The 9,785-nt window shown below is 59.7% G+C and overlaps 1 long non-coding RNA gene across 1 annotated transcript; it reads left to right on the top strand.

Moving 5' to 3' along the window:
• Window positions 1–2,903: 2,903 nt before the first annotated feature.
• LOC141088251 (uncharacterized) lies at window positions 2,904–9,346 on the top strand. Its single transcript, XR_012231863.1, has 2 exons — window positions 2,904–3,177; window positions 8,329–9,346. It is a non-coding gene; the product is annotated as an uncharacterized lncRNA (long non-coding RNA).
• The last annotated feature ends 439 nt before the right edge of the window (window positions 9,347–9,785 follow it).

Below are 9,785 nucleotides of genomic sequence, written 5' to 3'. Positions count from 1 at the left end.
TACACACACGGCTCCGCTGTACACACGTTACGCACGCACGGCTCCGCTGTACCCACGTTACACACGGCTCCGCTGTACCCACGTTACACACACGCACGGCTCCGCTGTACCCACGTTACGCACGCACGGCTCCGCTGTACACACGTTACGCACGCACGGCTCCGCTGTACCCACGTTACGCACGCACGGCTCCGCTGTACCCACGTTACACACGCACACGGCTCCGCTGTATCCACGTTACGCACACACATGGCTCCGCTGTACCCACGTTACGCACGCACGGCTCCGCTGTACACACGTTACGCACGCACGGCTCCGCTGTACACACGTTACGCACGCACACGGCTCCGCTGTACCCACGTTACACACACACACGGCTCCGCTGTACACACGTTACGCACGCACGGCTCCGCTGTACACACGTTACGCACACACGGCTCCGCTGTACCCACGTTACGCACGCACACGGCTCCGCTGTACCCACGTTACACACGCACACGGCTCCGCTGTATCCACGTTACGCACGCACACGGCTCCGCTATACCCACGTTACACACACGGCCCCGCTGTACCCACGTTACACACACACAGCCCCGCTGTACCCACGTTACACACACGCACGGCCCCGCTGTACCCACGTTACACACACGCACGGCTCTGCTGTACCCACATTACACACACACGGCTCTGCTGTACACAGGTTACGTACACACGTTACACACGCACGGCTCCGCTGTATCCACGTTACGCACGCACGGCTCCGCTGTACACAAGTCACACACGCACGGCTCCACTGTACCCACGTTACACACGGCTCCGCTGTACCCACGTTACACACACGCACGGCTCCGCTGTACCCACGTTACGCACGCACGGCTCCGCTGTACACACGTTACGCACGCACGGCTCCGCTGTACCCACGTTACGCACACACGGCTCAGCTGTACCCACGTTACACACACACATGGCTCCGCTGTACCCACGTTACGCACGCACGGCTCCGCTGTACACACGTTACGCACGCACGGCTCCGCTGTACCCACGTTACGCACGCACACGACTCCGCTGTACCCACGTTACACACACACACACACGGCTCCGCTGTACCCACGTTACGCACGCACGGCTCCACCGTACCCACGTTACGCACGCACGGCTCCGCCGTACCCACGTTACACACACGGCTCCGCTGTACACACGTTACGCACGCACGGCTCCGCTGTACCCACGTTACACACACGGCTCCGCTGTACACACGTTACGCACGCACGGCTCCGCTGTACCCACGTTACACACGGCTCCGCTGTACCCACGTTACACACACGCACGGCTCCGCTGTACCCACGTTACGCACGGCTCCGCTGTACACACGTTACGCACGCACGGCTCCGCTGTACCCACGTTACGCACGCACGGCTCCGCTGTACCCACGTTACACACGCACACGGCTCCGCTGTATCCACGTTACGCACACACATGGCTCCGCTGTACCCACGTTACGCACGCACGGCTCCGCTGTACACACGTTACGCACGCACGGCTCCGCTGTACACACGTTACGCACGCACACGGCTCCGCTGTACCCACGTTACACACACACACGGCTCCGCTGTACACACGTTACGCACGCACGGCTCCGCTGTACACACGTTACGCACACACGGCTCCGCTGTACCCACGTTACGCACGCACACGGCTCCGCTGTACCCACGTTACACACGCACACGGCTCCGCTGTATCCACGTTACGCACGCACACGGCTCCGCTGTACCCACGTTACGCACGCACGGCTCCGCTGTACACACGTTACGCACGCACGGCTCCGCTGTACCCACGTTACGCACGCACGGCTCCGCTGTACCCACGTTACGCACGCACACGGCTCCGCTGTACCCACGTTACACACACACACGGCTCCGCCGTACCCACGTTACGCACGCACGGCTCCGCCGTACCCACGTTACGCACGCACGGCTCCGCCGTACCCACGTTACACACACGGCTCCGCCGTACACACGTTACGCACGCACGGCTCCGCCGTACCCACGTTACGCACGCACGGCTCCGCTGTACCCACGTTACGCACGCACGGCTCCGCTGTACCCACGTTACACACACACACGGCTCCGCTGTACACACGTTACGCACGCACGGCTCCGCAGTACCCACGTTACGCACGCACGGCTCCGCCGTACCCACGTTACACACACGGCTCTGCTGTACCCACGTTACGCACACACGGCTCCGCTGTACCCACGTTACACACGCACACGGCTCCGCTGTATCCACGTTACACACACACATGGCTCCGCTGTACCCACGTTACGCACGCACGGCTCCGCTGTACACACGTTACGCACGCACGGCTCCGCTGTACACACGTTACGCACGCACGGCTCCGCTGTACACACGTTACGCACGCACGGCTCCGCTGTACACACGTTACGCACGCACAGCTCCGCTGTACCCACGTTACGCACGCACGGCTCCGCTGTACCCACGTTACGCACGCACGGCTCCGCCGTACCCACGTTACACACACACATGGCTCCGCTGTACCCACGTTACGCACGCACGGCTCCGCTGTACACACGTTACGCACGCACGGCTCCGCTGTACACACGTTACGCACGCACGGCTCCGCTGTACACACGTTACGCACGCACGGCTCCGCCGTACCCACGTTACACACACGGCTCCGCTGTACACACGTTACGCACGCACACGGCTCCGCCGTACCCACGTTACGCACGCACGGCTCCGCTGTACCCACGTTACACACACGGCTCCGCCGTACCCACGTTACGCACGCACGGCTCCGCTGTACCCACGTTACGCACGCACGGCTCCGCTGTACCCACGTTACGCACGCACGGCCCCACTTCGTCTCATACACAACTCCGCATGCGCACTGCACCACGTGACAACCACTTTCCCCAGAGATCACGGTAGAGGCTAAATCCAAGTCGGCTAAAGGACCTCTGCTGACGTCATGCCCATGTGACCACAAGGGGCGGGGCCTCTTCCTCCACATAGAGCAGCAGAGCAGACAGAGGAAGCTGCGGATGTCATGGTGGGAATTGGAGCATTTTGTGCGGTATTTGGAGTGGTTTGGGGTCATTCTCCATAGAGCACGTGTCATAGCGGGATTTGGAGTGTTTTGGGGTCACAGATCAGGTAGGTGGATGTTCATGCAAGAGCTGGGAGTCTGCCTGGGGAGAAGGGGGTGATGTTGCTTTCATGGGGCTGCATGTGCATGCTTGAGGGGGGGTCTGCCTGGGAGAAGGGGGTGATGTTGCTTTCACGGGGCTGCATGTGCATGCTTGAGGGGGGGTCTGCCTGGGAGAAGGGGGTGATGTTGCTTTCACGGGGCTGCATGTGCATGCTTGAGGGGGGGTCTGCCTGGGAGAAGGGGGTGATGTTGCTTGCATGGGGCTGCATGTGCATGCTTGAGCGGGGGTCTGCCTGGGAGAAGGGGGTGATGTTGCTTGCATGGGGCTGCATGTGCATGCTTGAGCGGGGGTCTGCCTGGGAGAAGGGGGTGATGTTGCTTTCACGGGGCTGCATGTGCATGCTTGAGGGGGGGTCTGCCTGGGAGAAGGGGGTGATGTTGCTTTCACGGGGCTGCATGTGCATGCTTGAGGGGGGGTCTGCCTGGGAGAAGGGGGTGATGTTGCTTTCACGGGGCTGCATGTGCATGCTTGAGGGGGGGTCTGCCTGGGAGAAGGGGGTGATGTTGCTTGCATGGGGCTGCATGTGCATGCTTGAGCGGGGGTCTGCCTGGGAGAAGGGGGTGATGTTGCTTGCATGGGGCTGCATGTGCATGCTTGAGCGGGGGTCTGCCTGGGAGAAGGGGGTGATGTTGCTTGCATGGGGCTGCATGTGCATGCTTGAGCGGGGGTCTGCCTGGGAGAAGGGGGTGATGTTGCTTGCATGGGGCTGCATGTGCATGCTGGAGGGGGGGGTCTGCCTGGGAGAAGGGGGTAATGTTGCTTGCATGGGGCTGCATGTGCATGCTTGAGGGGGGTCTGCCTGGGGAGAAGGGGGTGATGTTGCTTTCACGGGGCTGCATGTGCATGCTTGAGGGGGGGTCTGCCTGGGAGAAGGGGGTGATGTTGCTTGCATGGGGCTGCATGTGCATGCTTGAGCGGGGGTCTGCCTGGGAGAAGGGGGTGATGTTGCTTTCATGGGGCTGCATGTGCATGCTTGAGGGGGGGTCTGCCTGGGAGAAGGGGGTGATGTTGCTTGCATGGGGCTGCATGTGCATGCTTGAGCGGGGGTCTGCCTGGGAGAAGGGGGTGATGTTGCTTGCATGGGGCTGCATGTGCATGCTGGAGGGGGGGGTCTGCCTGGGAGAAGGGGGTAATGTTGCTTGCATGGGGCTGCATGTGCATGCTTGAGGGGGGTCTGCCTGGGGAGAAGGGGGTGATGTTGCTTGCATGGGGCTGCATGTGCATGCTGGAGGGGGGGGTCTGCCTGGGAGAAGGGGGTAATGTTGCTTGCATGGGGCTGCATGTGCATGCTTGAGGGGGGGGTCTGCCTGGGGAGAAGGGGGTGATGTTGCTTGCATGGGGCTGCATGTGCATGCTGGAGGGGGGGTCTGCCTGGGGAGAAGGGGGTAATGTTGCTTGCATGGGGCTGCATGTGCTTGCTGGAGGGCGGGATGCCTGGGGAGAATGGGGTGATGATGTTTGCATGGGGATGCATGCTGGAGGGGGTCTGCCTGGGAGAAGGGGGTGATGTTGCTTGCATGGGGCTGCATGTGCATGCTGGTGGGGTGGTCTGGCTAGGGAGAAGGGGGTGATGTTGCTTGCATGGGGCTGCATGTGCATGCTGGAGGGGGTCTGCTTGGGGTGAAGGGTGATGTTGCTTGCATGGGGCTGCATGTGCATGCTGGGTGGTCTGCCTGGGGAGAAAGGGGTGATGTTGCGTGCATGCTGGAAGGCGGTCTGCTTGGGGAGAAGGGTGATGTTGCTTGCATGGGGCTGCATGCTGGGTGGTCTGCCTGGGGAGAAGGGGGTTTTGTTGCTTGCATGGGACTGCGTGTGTATGCTGGAGGGGGGGTCTGCCTGGGGAGAAGCGCGTGTTGTTGCTTGAATGGGGCTGCATGCTGGAGGCGTGTCTGCCTGGGGAGAAGGGGGTGATGTTGCTTGCATGGGGCTGCGTTTGCCTGTGGAGAAGGGGGTGATGTTGCTTGCATGGGGCTGCATGTGCATGCTGGGGGGGGTCTGCCTGGGCACCAGGGGGTGATGTTGCTTGCATGCGGCTGCATGTGCATGCTGGGGGGGTCTGCATGGGGAAAAAGGGGTGCTGTTTCTTGCATGGGGCTGCATGTGCATGCTTGAGGGGGTGCCTGCCTGGGGAGAAGGGGGTGATGTTGCTTGCATGGGGCTTCATGTGCTTGCTTGAGGGGGGGGGGTGCCTGCCTGGGGAGAAGGGGGTGATGTTGCTTGTATGGGGTTGCATGTGCATGCTGGAGAGGGGGCCTGCCTGGGGAGAAGGGGGTGATGTTGCTTTCATGGGGTTGCATGTGCATGCTGGAGGGGGTCTGCCTGGGCACAAAGGGGTGATGTTGCTTGCATGGGGCTGCATGTGCATGCTGGGGGGGTCTGCTTGGGGATAAAAGGGTGATGTTGCTTTCATGGGGCTGCATGTGCATGCGTGAGGGGGTGCCTGCCTGGGGAGAAGGGGGTGATGGGGCTGCATGTGCTTGCTTGAGGGGGGGGTCTGCCTGGGGAGAAGGGGGTGATGTTGCTTGCATGGGGCTGCATGTGCATGCTGGAAGGGGGTCTGCCTGGGGAGAAGGGGGTGACGTTGCTTGCATGGGGCTGCTTGTGCATGCTGGAGGGGGTGTCTGGCTAGTGAGAAGGGAGTGATGATGTTTGCATGGCGCTGCATGTGCATGCTGGAGGGGGGTCTGCCATGGGAGAAGGGGGTGATGTTGCTTGCATGGGGCTGCGTGTGCATGCTGGACGGGGGGTCTGGCTAGGGGGAAGGGAGTGATGATGCTTGCATGGGGCTGCATGTGCATACTGGAGGGGGGTCTGGCTAGGGAGAAGGGAGTGATGATGCTTGCATGGCGCTGCATGTGCATGTTGGGGGGGTCTGCCTGGGGAGAAGGGAGTGATCAATCTTCCATGGGGCTTCATGTGCATGCTGGAGGGAGTCTGCCTGGGGAGAAGGGGGTGATGTTGCTTGCATGGGGCTGCATGTGCATGCTGGAGGGGGGTCTGCCTGGGGAGAAGGGAGTTATGAATCTTGCATGGGGCGTCATGTGCATGCTGGACGGGGGGGTCTGACTGGGAGAAGGGGGTGATGTTGCTTCTCCCCAGGCAGACCACCCAGCATGTGCTTTCTGGGTGGTCTGCCTGGGGAGAAGGAGTGATGGGGCTGCATGTGCATGCTGGAGGGGGGAATGCTTTGGGAGAACGGGGTGATGGTGCTTGCATGGGGCTGCATGCTGGAGGGGGGGATGCTTTGGGAGAAGGGGGTGATGTTGCTTGCATGGGGCTACATGTGCATGCGTGAGGGGGGGTCTGCCTGGGGAGAAGTGGGTGATGCTTGCATGGGGCTGCATATGCATGTTGGAGGGGGGGTCTGTCTGGGGAGAAGGGGGTGATGTTGCTTGTATGGGGCTGCATGTGCATGCTGGAGGGGGGGGTCTGCCTGGGGAGAAGTGGGTGATGCTTGCATGGGGCTGCATATGCATGTTGGAGGGGGGGTCTGTCTGGGGAGAAGGGGGTGATGTTGCTTGCATGGGGCTGCTTGTGCATGCTGGAGGGGGGTCTGGCTAGGGATAAGGGAGTGATGATGCTTGCATGGCGCTGCATGTGCATGCTGGAGGGGGGGGTCTGGCTAGGGAGAAGGGAGTGATGATGCTTGCATGGCGCTGCATGTGCATGCTGGAGGGGGGTCTGCCTGGCGAGAAGGGAGTGATGAATCTTGCATGGGGCTTCATGTGCATGCTGGAGGGGGTCTACCTGGAAGAAGGGGGTGATGTTGCTTGCATGCGGCTGCATGTGCTTTCTGGGTGGTCTGCCTGGGGAGAAGGAGTGATGTTGCTTGCATGGTGCTGCATGTGCATGCTGGAGGGCGGGCTGCCTGGGGAGAGCTGGGTGATGATGCTTGCATGGGGCTGCATGCTGGAGGGGGTCTGCCTGGGAGAAGGGGGTGATGTTGCTTGCATGGGGCTGCATGTGCATTCTGGAGGGGGTCTGCCTGGGAGAAGGGGGTGGTGTTGCTTGCATGGGGCTGCATGTGCATGCTGGGGGGGAGTCTGCCTGGGCAGAAGGGGGTGATGTTGCTTGCATGGGGCTGCATGTGCGTTATGGGGGGTGGTCTGCCTGGGGAGAAGGGAGTGATGATGCTTGAATGGGGCTGGATGCTGGAGCCGATCTGCCTGGGAGAAGGCGGTGATGTTGCTTGCATGGGGCTGCATGTGCATGCTGGAGGGCGGTCTGCCTGGGGAGAACGGGGTGATGATGCTTGCATGTGGCTGCATACTGCAGGGGGTCTGCCTTGGAGAAGGGGGTGATGCTTGCATGGGGCTGCATGTGCATGCTGGAGGGGAGTCTGCGTGGGGAGAATGGGGTGATGCTTGCATGGGGCTGCATGTGCATGCTGGAGGGGGGTCTGCCTGGGGAGAAGAGGGTGATGATGCTTGCATGGGGCTGCATGTGCATGCTGGAGGGGGGTGTGCCTGGGGAGAAGAGGGTGATGTTGCTTGCATGGGGCTGCATGTTCATACTGGAGGGGGGTCTGCCTGGGGAGAAGAGGGTGATGTTGCTTGCATGGGGCTGCATGTTCATACTGGAGGGGGGTCTGCCTGGGGAGAAGAGGGTGATGTTGCTTGCTTGGGGCTACGTGCGCATGCTGAAGGGGGGTCTGCCTGGGAAGAAGGGGGTGATGTTGCTTGCTTGGGGCTGCGTGCGCATGCTGAAGGGGGGGTCTGCCTGGGAAGAAGGGGATGATGCTTGCATGGGACTGCATGCTGGGAGTCTGACTGGGGAAGTGGGTGTAGGTTGCATGGGACTTCGTGCTCGGGGTCTGCCTAGGGAAGGAAGTACGCTGCCGCTCGCTCTGCCGCTGTAACCAAGGTTTTCCCCCGGCGCTGCACCTTTAAGGCTAGGGCCCCCCTGTTTTGGTCGCTGTGACGTGGTAGTGGGCTTCATACAGTCTGATCAGAATGTAAAGTAATAACCTCATGTTCAGGTTGTACATTTTAGCTGATTGGCATTAGATCACGGTGTGAATATTGGGAGGGGCGGCCGTGGCTTTTTGTACCTTAGGCAAGATTTTACTTACATAAATGTCTTTATTTTCTTCTAGGTGTTGTGGGTTTCCTCCATCTTCTCTCGCCGTGCCCTCCACAGTAACCTCTTTGGATGCCAATTCATCATTTGTCATCTCTCCACCAAGTGGAGTGCTGGTGCCTCCACCATCCATGTTCTGCCAAAATAGGTGTGACCCAGCGCCACTCTGATGTCCAATTGAGGAGTCTAAGATCTCTGAAATTATCCTCCCCTCTTCCGACGGCTTGCTAGGGTTGGTCCTGTGGGGGTCTACCACCTTTTCATTTCCTTTGTCCAATATTTAGTTCTCACCTTTACCATAGTTGCCTTACACTGTCTGTACTTTGATGCTTCTCTATGTCTTTTTTTGGGGCTTTGTTTTATGTTTTTTTTTTTTGTTTTGTTTTATGGGTCATCCTAGGACGTGTTATCTATGGCATAGGGTCCACCTAGATCCCCTTCCCTTTACTCATTTTCATGTCCTATAGTGTATTCAATGAGAAATTAATTTTGTGTTAAGTAATGCAATACAATTTCTCCTACGCCTCATTGGGGGACACAGACAGTGGGTGTTATGCTGCTTGCCACTAGGAAGACACTAAGTAAACCAGAAAAAAATGTAACTCCTCCCCTGCAGTATACACCCTCTCGCTGGAGGAGATTTCTCCAGTTCTTGCTTAGTGTCTGTAGGAGGCACTTGGATCTGGCTTCAGACCCCACCGTTTTTTCCTTTTTGATTTTTCTGTAATTTTTTAATTAACGGAGTGAAGGGGGCGACTGTTCCTTTCTACGGCCCGCTCTCCCCTGAACCAGCAACAGGCAAGCACGCGGAGTATACCTCCCCGTACACTTTCCTGCGACAAACGGGGCTGATTCCTCTGGCGATGCTTCCTTTACGGTCCCGGTAATCCACAGATACGAGGGCACGAGGAGGGCTCTGGAGCGCGACAGACGAAGCATGGAGTGCAATGGAAAAGACTGGAACAGCGCTTCCGAATGCCCTAAATCAACCCCATAGCTCTCCATCCCCCTGCCCATAGGGAGGATCGATTGAGCATACCCCTTTAAGAACGCCTCCAGCTCTGCTACATCAGCCCAGGAGGATGAGAAGACCTGCATGGATGGCCCCGGACAGCGTGGCCGGCCTGAGCACTGGAGTAGAGGTATGGGGTCGGGTCCTGTTTCATGGGACAGGTGCTGACTTTGTCTCAGCGGAGGTGCACAGGCGCCCCCCCAAACCCGGCGCTTACCGTGGGTAGGCCAAAAATGTAGTACCCGGCTTTTCCGGCCTACTAGACCGCAATTTGAATAACGCCGCACACGCTTGCGCCGCTGTCCCCCCTCCTTGGCGCCTCTCGATCCCTTACGAGACGCGCAATCCTAGTCTCGGGGGCCATGTCATTTACTTCAGCCTTCTCTGGACTCGGAATGTGTGGCGCGCACTCTGCTGGATATCGGGTGACACCACAGGGCCACCGCTATTCCTCCCGGGGA

This window comes from Dendrobates tinctorius, unplaced genomic scaffold, assembly GCF_039654945.1.
Source record: "Dendrobates tinctorius isolate UK_male_01 unplaced genomic scaffold, ASM3965494v1 ptg000038l, whole genome shotgun sequence".
NCBI classification, from domain to species: domain Eukaryota; kingdom Metazoa; phylum Chordata; class Amphibia; order Anura; family Dendrobatidae; genus Dendrobates; species Dendrobates tinctorius.
Note: the sequence above shows the minus strand (reverse complement) of the source record. Positions and strands in the feature narration are given on the sequence as shown.